This window comes from Gracilinanus agilis, chromosome 6 (genome assembly GCF_016433145.1).
Source record: "Gracilinanus agilis isolate LMUSP501 chromosome 6, AgileGrace, whole genome shotgun sequence".
NCBI lineage: Eukaryota > Metazoa > Chordata > Mammalia > Didelphimorphia > Didelphidae > Gracilinanus > Gracilinanus agilis.
The window spans coordinates 124,734,327-124,744,080 of NC_058135.1; the positions used below are offsets into that span (position 1 = coordinate 124,734,327).

The following is a 9,754-nucleotide window of genomic DNA, read 5'->3' on the forward strand; positions in this document are numbered from 1 at the left end:
ATGAATTAAAACAATTTAAGTATCTGAACTTCCTCAAGTGTGCAGATAAATAATTTACAAGAATTTCAGAGGCTGCTCTGCCCACACCAGGCCCTCTTATCTACCCCAAGGCTTAGCCCTTTTAACTTTCAAAACCATTTCCCCTCTATTTTCCTCATTTGGTCTCCTACTTCTGATGATCCAGGCATTTAGATCATTTAGAAAAGTACAACAATTAGCACTTCCCTAGAAAGAGCCCACAGTAAAACCATCCCAAGGAGGAGCAGAGTAAACACCAGAAACTATCAGAGCAACTAAATACTCACTAGAATGTTCTATTTTTAAAAGACATCATTTTGACCATTCTAAGGAAACCAATCAATGCACACCAGTCATTCAATAATTAATTACCAAGTGGAAATACATTTTTTTCTTAAACTACCACCAACTGGTCACTCTCTTTAAAATTATAATCTACTCTGCTGGTATGAAAAGACCCCAAACTTGTCCTTTTCTTCTCACATCAAACCAAAATCAACAGGGTAACAATCAAACTCATCACCTTCCCATCAAAATCATCTTCCTCTCCTCCCAATACCCATTTGCCTATTTTAGTCAGTGAAAAAAATAACATTTTTCCAGACTCAAAACTCTAGAGTCATTTTGATTCCTTTCCCATCATCCTTAAGTCCAGTCTGTTCTTAAGTTCTCTTATGCTTTCTTCCCAATGCTTTCTCACCTTTGCCACTTTCCCTACTTTCCCACTCTCATCAGGACATTCACTCCATGTCTCCTAAAGGAGTCTGCCCATTTCCTAGATGCCATTATATTCAGCCTATCTCATCCGGACAGCTCTTCCTAAAACATAGCTTCCACCAGCTTAATCCTCTCCTAAAGAACCATGGCTTTGCATGTCTACCAAGTCAGTCTACATTCCTCATTATTCAGGTTTTCAAAGTTCTCCATAATTGAGCCAATCAATTAATCAGGCAGTGTTGAAGCTCTGACTATGTTCCTTGTTTTCTCATCAGTAAAATGAGGATACTGATGGTCCAATCATTCTGGAGAACAATTTGGAACTATGCCCAAAAAGCTATAAAACCATGTATATACCTTTTGCCTCAGCAATACTAACTAGGCCTGTGACCCCTAAAAGGGAAAGTGATTTCTTGGTACAAAAACATTTATGTAGCTCTTTTGAGGTTTGGCAAAAAATTATAAATCAAGGCGATGTCTATCCATTGAGGAATGGCTGAATGGTTGTGGTATGTGATTATGAGAGAATACTATTGTGCTATAAGAAATGTCAAGAAAGAGGATGTCAGAAAAACTTGGGAAAGCTTATATGAACTCATGAAAAATAAAGTGAACAGAATCAGGAGGACGCTGTACACAGCAGCTACAATATTGTACAATGATCAACCATGAAAGACTTGGCTACTCTGATCGAGACGATAATCCCAGATAATTCCAAAGGACCCATGATGAAAAATGCTCTCCACCTCCACGAAAGAACTGATGAACTCTGAGGGAAGAGTGAAGAACAATTTTTTAAACTTTATTTTTTCTTGTTCTATTTGTTGTCTGTGTTTTCTTTTGCAACATGGCTAATATAGAAATGTTTTGTATGACTTCACATGTAAATTGTTTGTCTTCTTAAGGAGGGGAAGATGTAGAAGGGGGGTAATTTGAACTCAAAAAATTTTTTCAGATGATTTTTTAAAGTTGTCTCACATGTAACAGGGAAATAAAAAATGTTTTTAAAAAGGAGGATGTTGGTCTTGAAAGCCTGTAAAGTCCTTTCTAACTCTAAGTTCTATGAGTTAAGATCCTTTGGTCCTAAGTGACAAACATCTTAACTATTACATTTTATTTCCTCCTCATCAATCGTCACCATCCTAACAACAATGGTGGCTAACAGTTATGTTGGGATCTTTAGGTTTGCAAAATTCTTTATAAAAATTATCTAATTTGATCCTTACCGACCCAATATGGTAAGTGCTATTATCCTAACTGTTGCTGTTTATATTTCATTTCAAAGAGGGCCAATGACATTACAGAATGACATCTTGACTTTTGCTTGAATTAAATTTAAGGGAGATTTTCCTGAATCATGGAAGTCCAGTGATAAGACAAAAGTCAGGATAACTAGAGATGACGCAGGAGGCAGTGGATGACCTTGGAATTTTTTAATCCAATGTGTCCAGATAAGGAAACTGAGGCTAGCAGATTAAGCAATTTGCCCAAGATCACACAGCTATTAAAAGTTTAAGATAAGATTCGAATTCGGATCTTAAGAGGTAACATCATAGAGGGGGTAAAGGGCCCTGGACTTGGTATTAGGAACTTGCATTTAAATCCAGGTTCAGCTATGTACTAGCTGTGTGATTTGGGGCAAGTCATTTAATCTCCATAGGCCATCATTTCCTTATCTATAAAATGATGGTGGGACCCAATGACCTCTAAGATCTCTTCCAACTCTAAGTCTTAAAGGTTACTTTAAGTTACTAAAACCTTTGACCTCATGGCCCAGCACTGACTAACCAAAGGAAAACGCAAGTACAACTCCATCAATACCATTTGCTCTAGTCATGAGTCTGCTCAAGCTAAAAGCTCCTTCTGACCTTCTTGCCTTTGTCCTTAGCACTTGTGGGTCTAGTATGCATCGGGTGCTTAATAAATCCTTGTGGAATGGAACAGAATGTAAAAAGATCATATTTCTACAACCTGATCTTGGGAAGTCTCTTTATGCACCTTCTTCTATGCTCCCAGCCATTCATGGCACAGGGAAGGACATTTCCCTTATGGAGAGAGGAGAGAGTATGAGTGAGATGCATCCTAATGGAAGAATCTGGAAAACTTGGGGAGAAAGATGGATAAGTGGGTTGGGCGTAAAAGAAGTCAAGAATGAAGGCCGGGTGACAAGCCGGGGGGGACTGAGAGGAGCGGGGGAGGGGGGACAGGAAAATTCTGTTTGGGCTAGGCTGAGACACCCAGGGGACATCCAGGTCAAATTGTTGACGACGTGAGCATGGGCTCAGGAGAAAGGTTAGGGCAGATACACTGATCTGGGAGTCTCTACATGGAGATGGCCACTTAGATACCTGGTCCTTGATCCTAACCTCTAATCCCAAATTTTACATTTTGAATACTAGTTATTAGGGCCAGAGGTAGTGAAGCACAGTGGACAGAGGGCTAGCCTTGGAGGAAAGAAGACCTGAGGACATCAAACCCTAGGCAAGCTGGGTTCCCAGCATATCTGCACTGGGGGGAGAAATGCCTACAATGAGACTTTCTTACACAGCTGAAATCAGAGGCTCACAACAAATTCTATGGCCTATGGTAGTGATTCTGAAAGTGGGCGCTACCGCCCCCTGGTGGGTGCTGCAGCGATCCAGGGAGGCGGTGATGGCCACAGGCACATTTATCTTTCCTATTAATTGCTATTAAAATTAAAAAAAATTAATTTCCAGGGGGCGCTAAATAACATTTTTTCTGGAAAGGGGGCGGTAGGCCAAAAAAGTTTGGGAACCACTGGCTTATAGGAAGCCTGGGGAGGCACCCATGAATTCATTGACAGGATAGCACAGCTGAGGCAGGTCCTTTCAAAGAATAAATATGGGACCAATGAGGAAGCCTACATCTGAAGTCCAAGGAGCATTCAAACTATAATTAAAGTCAAATTACAGAATCATAGACTTAGAGCCCAACAAAACCTTCTTAAAGGTCCTTTAGTCCAAGTCCCTCATTTTATGGATGATAAAATTGAGGCACAGAAGGGATGAGTAACTGACTCAAGGATCCTAAAATTGTAGATAGAATCTGAAGGGACTCTAAAGGTCACTAACTGAATTTTGTTTCTACATGTTACAGTTGAGGCAGCTGAGGCAGAGAGAAGGTGAGGAATGACTTGTCTGAGATCACAAAGATAGTAAGTGGCAGTGCCAAGATTTGAACCAGCTCTCCCAGCTTCCAAAGGCAGTATATTTTCTATATACTGCCACAATAACTGATGGAGACTACTAAACCAGAAAGGACTCTTTTGCTCTCTTGAAATGACTGAATATATTTTTTATTTATTTGATCTTTTGTGCAGGGCAGCCAAGTCGTGCAGCAGATAGAGCACTAAGAAAGATCTGAGTTTAAATCCTGCTTCAGACATTTATCAAATGTGTAATCCTGGATAAGTCACTCATTAACCCTGTTTGCCTCAGTTTCTCATCTGTAAAATGAGTTGGAGAAAGAAATGGTAAACCACTCCAGTATCTTTGCCAAGAAAACCCCAAATGAGGTCACAAAGAGTCAGACACGACTGAAAAACAGAAATAATAAAATCTTTTATGTGTTGGTTCTCTCCTCACTAAGGTTGAGTGATGGGCTCATGCTTTAGCACAAAGAAAAGTACCTGACAGGAAAAAATGTTAGCTGGACTGATATGATTCAGCAACCAACCAATGTCCATCATATATCCTCTTAGAGACTTGCACCCAGGGCCCTTCAAAGATTAAGTGATTACACAATTATCAGAGCACATATTAGTTAGTCTAATTAGAGGACTCATTACAGGCTGGATCAGAGCTTTATCATCTATGGGGAACCTAAAGATGACCTAGTCCAATGTCATTTTCAGATGAAGAAACTGAGCCACAGAGAACTTTAGTTTCTTCCCAAAAGTCATAAAAGTAGAAAGAAGACAAAAAACTTGACCCTAAATATTCCTGATTTCAAGGTTGGCACTCTAACCATTATACGACACTGCCTCTTTTGCAGACTTAACTGACATTTACTACACAGGACCAGGTGAAAGAAAAAAGGTATTTATGGGTTTTTTATCATCTCACTCTCTGAATATCTTATTTATCATTTCCCCATCAGCCATACACTCATGGCCAATAAAAGAGATTTCATCCAAAGCAAAGACTCTCATTAATTTAAAAGTGAACTGCATCACCAGCCACTAAATCCTGAGATGGCCAGAGCTAGTGATTCCTTAGTGTCGGCTTACTAAAAGAAAAAGGATATTAAATTAGCAGAAAGAGGAAGGGAAGATCTGAGCTGAAATTTCAGGTCAAACAGTTGCCCTGATGCCTCCCAGCAATTATCTAAGGAGCTTCTCAGAGAAGAGGAGGAGTTGTTCTAACACACCTCCTATCTGTTTTTTCAAGTCATAAAGAGTCCAGGGATTAAATAACAGCCATCCATCTGCCTGGAGGGAGGACAGATAAGGCATGAAAATAAAACAGGAGAAGTTATATTTATAAGGTCCTTTCAAAGTAAGGTTCTAGGGAGTTTTCCTCTATTCTCTGATTAATCCTCACATCGCTGAGAGGCAACTCTTAAAGAATAAAAAAAAGCTCTGGGGTGAAATTACACCCTTGACACTTTGTCCCTCTAGCCAAAGAACCATGAGTAAGTCATTGCATCTTATTTATCCTCAGTTTCTTGATCTGTAAAATGGAAAGAATTAATAGTGGCATAGTTACCTTAAAGGGCCAGTTGTGAGGGTCCAATTTATTCAAGTTCTTAACATATGCACTTACTCTGTGCCAGACACTGCAGATACGATTAAAACAAAACACTCTTTGCCCCTGAGAAGCGTAACAAAGATAAAAGGGGAGGCAGAATCAAACTGGTGGGGTAGAAACACATAAAGCTCGAACCTCTCTGGGAATCCTCTCCAACCAACCTTAAAATAAACCCTCAAAATGATAACTGAAGGTGCAGAGCAAACAAAGGCATGGAGTGAAGCAATCTTCCTGGAGAAAACAACTTGGAAGGTGGGCAGAGAGGGTCTGGTTCATTGGGGTGAGAAGGGAGCACAGACTGAAAAAGGCCATGAAGCCCACAGCAAGACCACACCAAGCCAGCAGCAAGCTCCCCCTCCCCTACTGCTTTGGGTTCTAAACTTGGACCCAAGTCAATTCTGAGACTCTGAGACCTTGCCTAAGCTAAGAGTCAAGCATTCCATCCTTCAACTCCTTGAAGTTCTAAGCCCTAGCAGAAACCTACAGGTAAGCCCCAAATCCTAGTACAAGGCAGGCCTCAATGTGCTTAGCCATTGTAAGCCCAGAGTGAGGCTCTCAGGCCCAGCACAAGTTAGCTCACAGGGCTCTGAAACTTGCAGGCCATCAGCAGACCTTGGTGAAGACTGAATCACCAGTGGATGGTGGCTTTCAGAGCTCCCGGCCCCACAAGCCATCAAACCACCTTAGAAGAATTGAAACTTGCAGAAACCTAGAACACAAGCTATGGGTGGCATCAAGGAAGAACTAAAGTTTAAGAGAGCACCCTCTCTACCCTGAGAACAGAGTCCACCTTTAAGTTAAAGTAAAAGTTAAGAAAAAGTCTGGAAAAATAGGTAAACATAAATAAAAAACACCATACCATACAAAATTATCATGAAGACAAAAAAAGAGCAAAATAAGCTTCAGAAGGTAACACTGAGATCAAAGCAGCTACACACAAAACTTCAAAGGAAAAAAAAGGAATTAGTTTCAGCCTTGGTAAGAGCTCAAAAAGAACTTCAAAAATCAAATAAGAGAGCCAATGAAAAATGGAGAAGAGAAATTAAAGCAATGAAAGAAGAAAATTAATATCTTAAAAAAGCAAACCTGGCCAAATGGAAAAAGAGGTACAAAAATCCAATGAGGAAAACAGTTTCTTAAAAGGCAGAATTGGTCAAATGGAAAATGAGGTTCAAAAGCTCATGGAAAAAAATAATGTATTAAAAATTAGAATTGGATAAGTAGAAGTTACTTCATGAGACATCAAGAAACAATAAAACAAAATCAAAAGAATGAAAAAATAGATGAAAATATGAAATCCCTCATTGGACAAATGACTGAACTAGAAAATAGATCCAGGAGAGACAGCTTAAGAATTATTAGATTGCCTGAAAGCCAAAATCAAAAGAAAAAAGTCTAAACCTCATATTCCAAGAAATTATCAAAGAAAACTGCCTTGATATTCTCAAACAAGAGGGTAGAAAAGAAATTAAAATAGTCTACCAATCACCTCTTGAAATTCCAAATGATCATCCCCTGAAATATTATAGCCAAATTGAAGAGCTCCAAGGCCAAGAAGAAAATACTACAAGCAACCAGAAAAAAAAAACACAATTTAAATAGCATGCAACCCCACAGTCAGGATTACATAAGACTTAGCAGCTTCCATATTAAAGACTGGAAGGCTTGGAACATGATATTCCAGAAGGCAAAGGAACTAGGTTTACAACCAAGAATCACCTACCAAGCAAAACTTAGTATACTCTTTCAGGGAAAAAATGGTCATTTAATAAAATAGAAGAATTCTAAGCACTCCTGACAAAAAGACCAGACATAAATAGAAAACATGATGTCCAAATACAATACTCAAGAGAAACACAAAAAAGTAAACAAGAAAAAGAACATTTAAGGGACTCGATCATTTTAACTGTTTATATTTCTATATATTCCTAAGTTGTAATTCAACATTTTTATCATTAAAAGTTAGAAGGAATATGTGAAGACAGAGGGTACAGGAGTAAGTTGATTAGGATGATATGATATACAAAAAAAATCAGGGAGTGGAAAAAAAAGGATTGTACTGTGAGGAAAGGGGAAAAAGAGACAGAAGAAAAATAATACCTACATTACAAGGCTGTTTTGAAGATCCACTGAAATTATGTGTATAAAGTACTTTGCAAATCTTAAACTTTAAATGTTCAATTCTTACTCTCACCCTTGAGAAGTTCATATCCAATTTTATTGACTGAGGGATCGGCCCATTCTCCCATGTTCAAATCTCCATTAAATTCCACATATTCTACACCTTTTCAATCAAATTCCTTCCACTGCATGATTTTTAACATCCAGTTAACTGTCCCCTGGCTTTACCACATCCCTTGAAATCTGATCTTCTATGGTTTGTATTTCCTTTCATTCTCCCAGCCTCACAAGTCCAAGAACAAGCATAGATATAATCATTGTTCCCCATGACCTACCATGATCCACCATGACCCCTCATTGGAGACCCATTAAATTCACTCAGACTAGACTCACTCCAACCTTCTTACTATCATCTATCCATCTCTGAGGTATCTCCCAACTTTTACAGTGAACCTTGGGCACCTGGCTTACATTATTCCTTATTCCCCTATTCCCTATGTTATTCTGAGGGACTTCAATATTCATGTTCACAATCACTTTAGCAAACTGGCTCTTCATTTTGCACCTCTGTCTTCTCCATTGACCTCTTTTCTCCATGTTTCCACCCTTCGTCTTGAATCAGGCAATTATCTTACTTTAATGTTCCTATTATAGCTGAATATTCAGATGAGACTATTAATTAATCCCTCTCTACCCAAGAATTCCCTGGGCCTGGAATGCACTCTCTCCTCATTTTCATTTTTTGAACTCCTATCTCTAAAATCCATTTCAAATGTCCAACCTTCTGCAAGTCTTCCCTAAGGACTTAGTGAATAGCTTCCCTTATGACCTGAACCTAGCATTTTGTTTTAGAGCTCTGTAGTACATATATCATGTAACACTGAGTGTTTTAACTCCCAGGAAGCAAAGTCGCATCCTCCTACTAATGCTCTAAAGCACAAGTCAGGGCTTCTTGACTCATCTCCACAGCTCCAATCCCAAGCACTCTAGACTCTGCACACAGCAGGCAGTTATGCAGACAGTTAATTAGTATTCATAAATTTTTCAGGCACTTGAGAAAGGCAAAAGACTGCCCCTGTCTTCAGGGAGCTCGCAGTCTAATGGGAGACAACACGAAAACAACCTCGTATAAACAAGAAAAATTGAAGGTAATTAACAAAGGAAAGACCCTTGCAATAAGGGGGATCAGGAAATGTTTATTCTTAGACAAGATGGGATTTTAGCTGTGACATGAAGGAATCCAAGGAAGCCTAGAGGCAGAGATGAGGATAGGGAGAGAATTCCAAGCATGGAAGACTATGAAAATGCCCGGGGAAGTGGAAAGGCTTGAGCAAGGAAAAGTCAAAAAGGCAGAGTTGCTAGATCACAGATCACATGGAAAGGAAAGAAAATGTAAAAAAAAAAACTAGAGGGCTAAAAGGGAGAAGATTATGAAGGTCTTTGAATATAAGACTTTTAATCAATATTCATGTAATATAGTTGTGGCTTTCCTGGTACCCCACTATAACAAATGACTGAATGACCAGAGTTTGCCCTAGCAAAACCCACTGATTTTATTTAAACTTGAGCTGAGGATCAATTAAAAAACAACCCAAGTGCTACAAGCTTCCTAAAAGCCATGCTCCAATATCAGCTGACTGAAAAAGAAGTAGGTCCTTTTAAAGAAAGACTCCAAAACCACATTTACCAAGAAGGAAATAAATTAAGGGGACTACTAATATATCCATTTGTTGTTTGTCATCTTTCAAATTTAAGAGTAGATTGAAGGAATCCTCTCTCCTAAAGACTGAAATGAAGGCAATCCATTCTCAGGAGGGGAAAGAAACCTGACATAATCATCTTCCTCTGAGAAGAAATGTTATTGTCTAGCACCGTCAATCTGGGGTAGAAAAGAAAAAACAAGACTGCTGCACGAGAAATAATCTAAGGATTTGGTGCAGAGATTCAGAGACAAACTCTGGGAAAAGATTTTATTGTACATTCATCAGGCTGTTCCTAAGGTAACACGGCTAAAAGGGAGCTGCTTGTCTCCAGAGAAGGTTGGGGTGGGGGGAGAAAAAGAAGGAGGGAAGGAGGGAAGGAAGGAAGGAAGGAAGGAAGGAAGGAAGGAAGGAAGGAAGGAAGGAAGG

General features: G+C 39.2%; 1 protein-coding gene across 1 annotated transcript in view; it reads right to left on the reverse strand.

The window, feature by feature from the left end:
* ARHGAP10 (Rho GTPase activating protein 10) overlaps positions 1–9,754 on the reverse strand; it is a 373,337-nt gene that overhangs the window by 10,337 nt on the left and 353,246 nt on the right. The window lies entirely within an intron of this gene.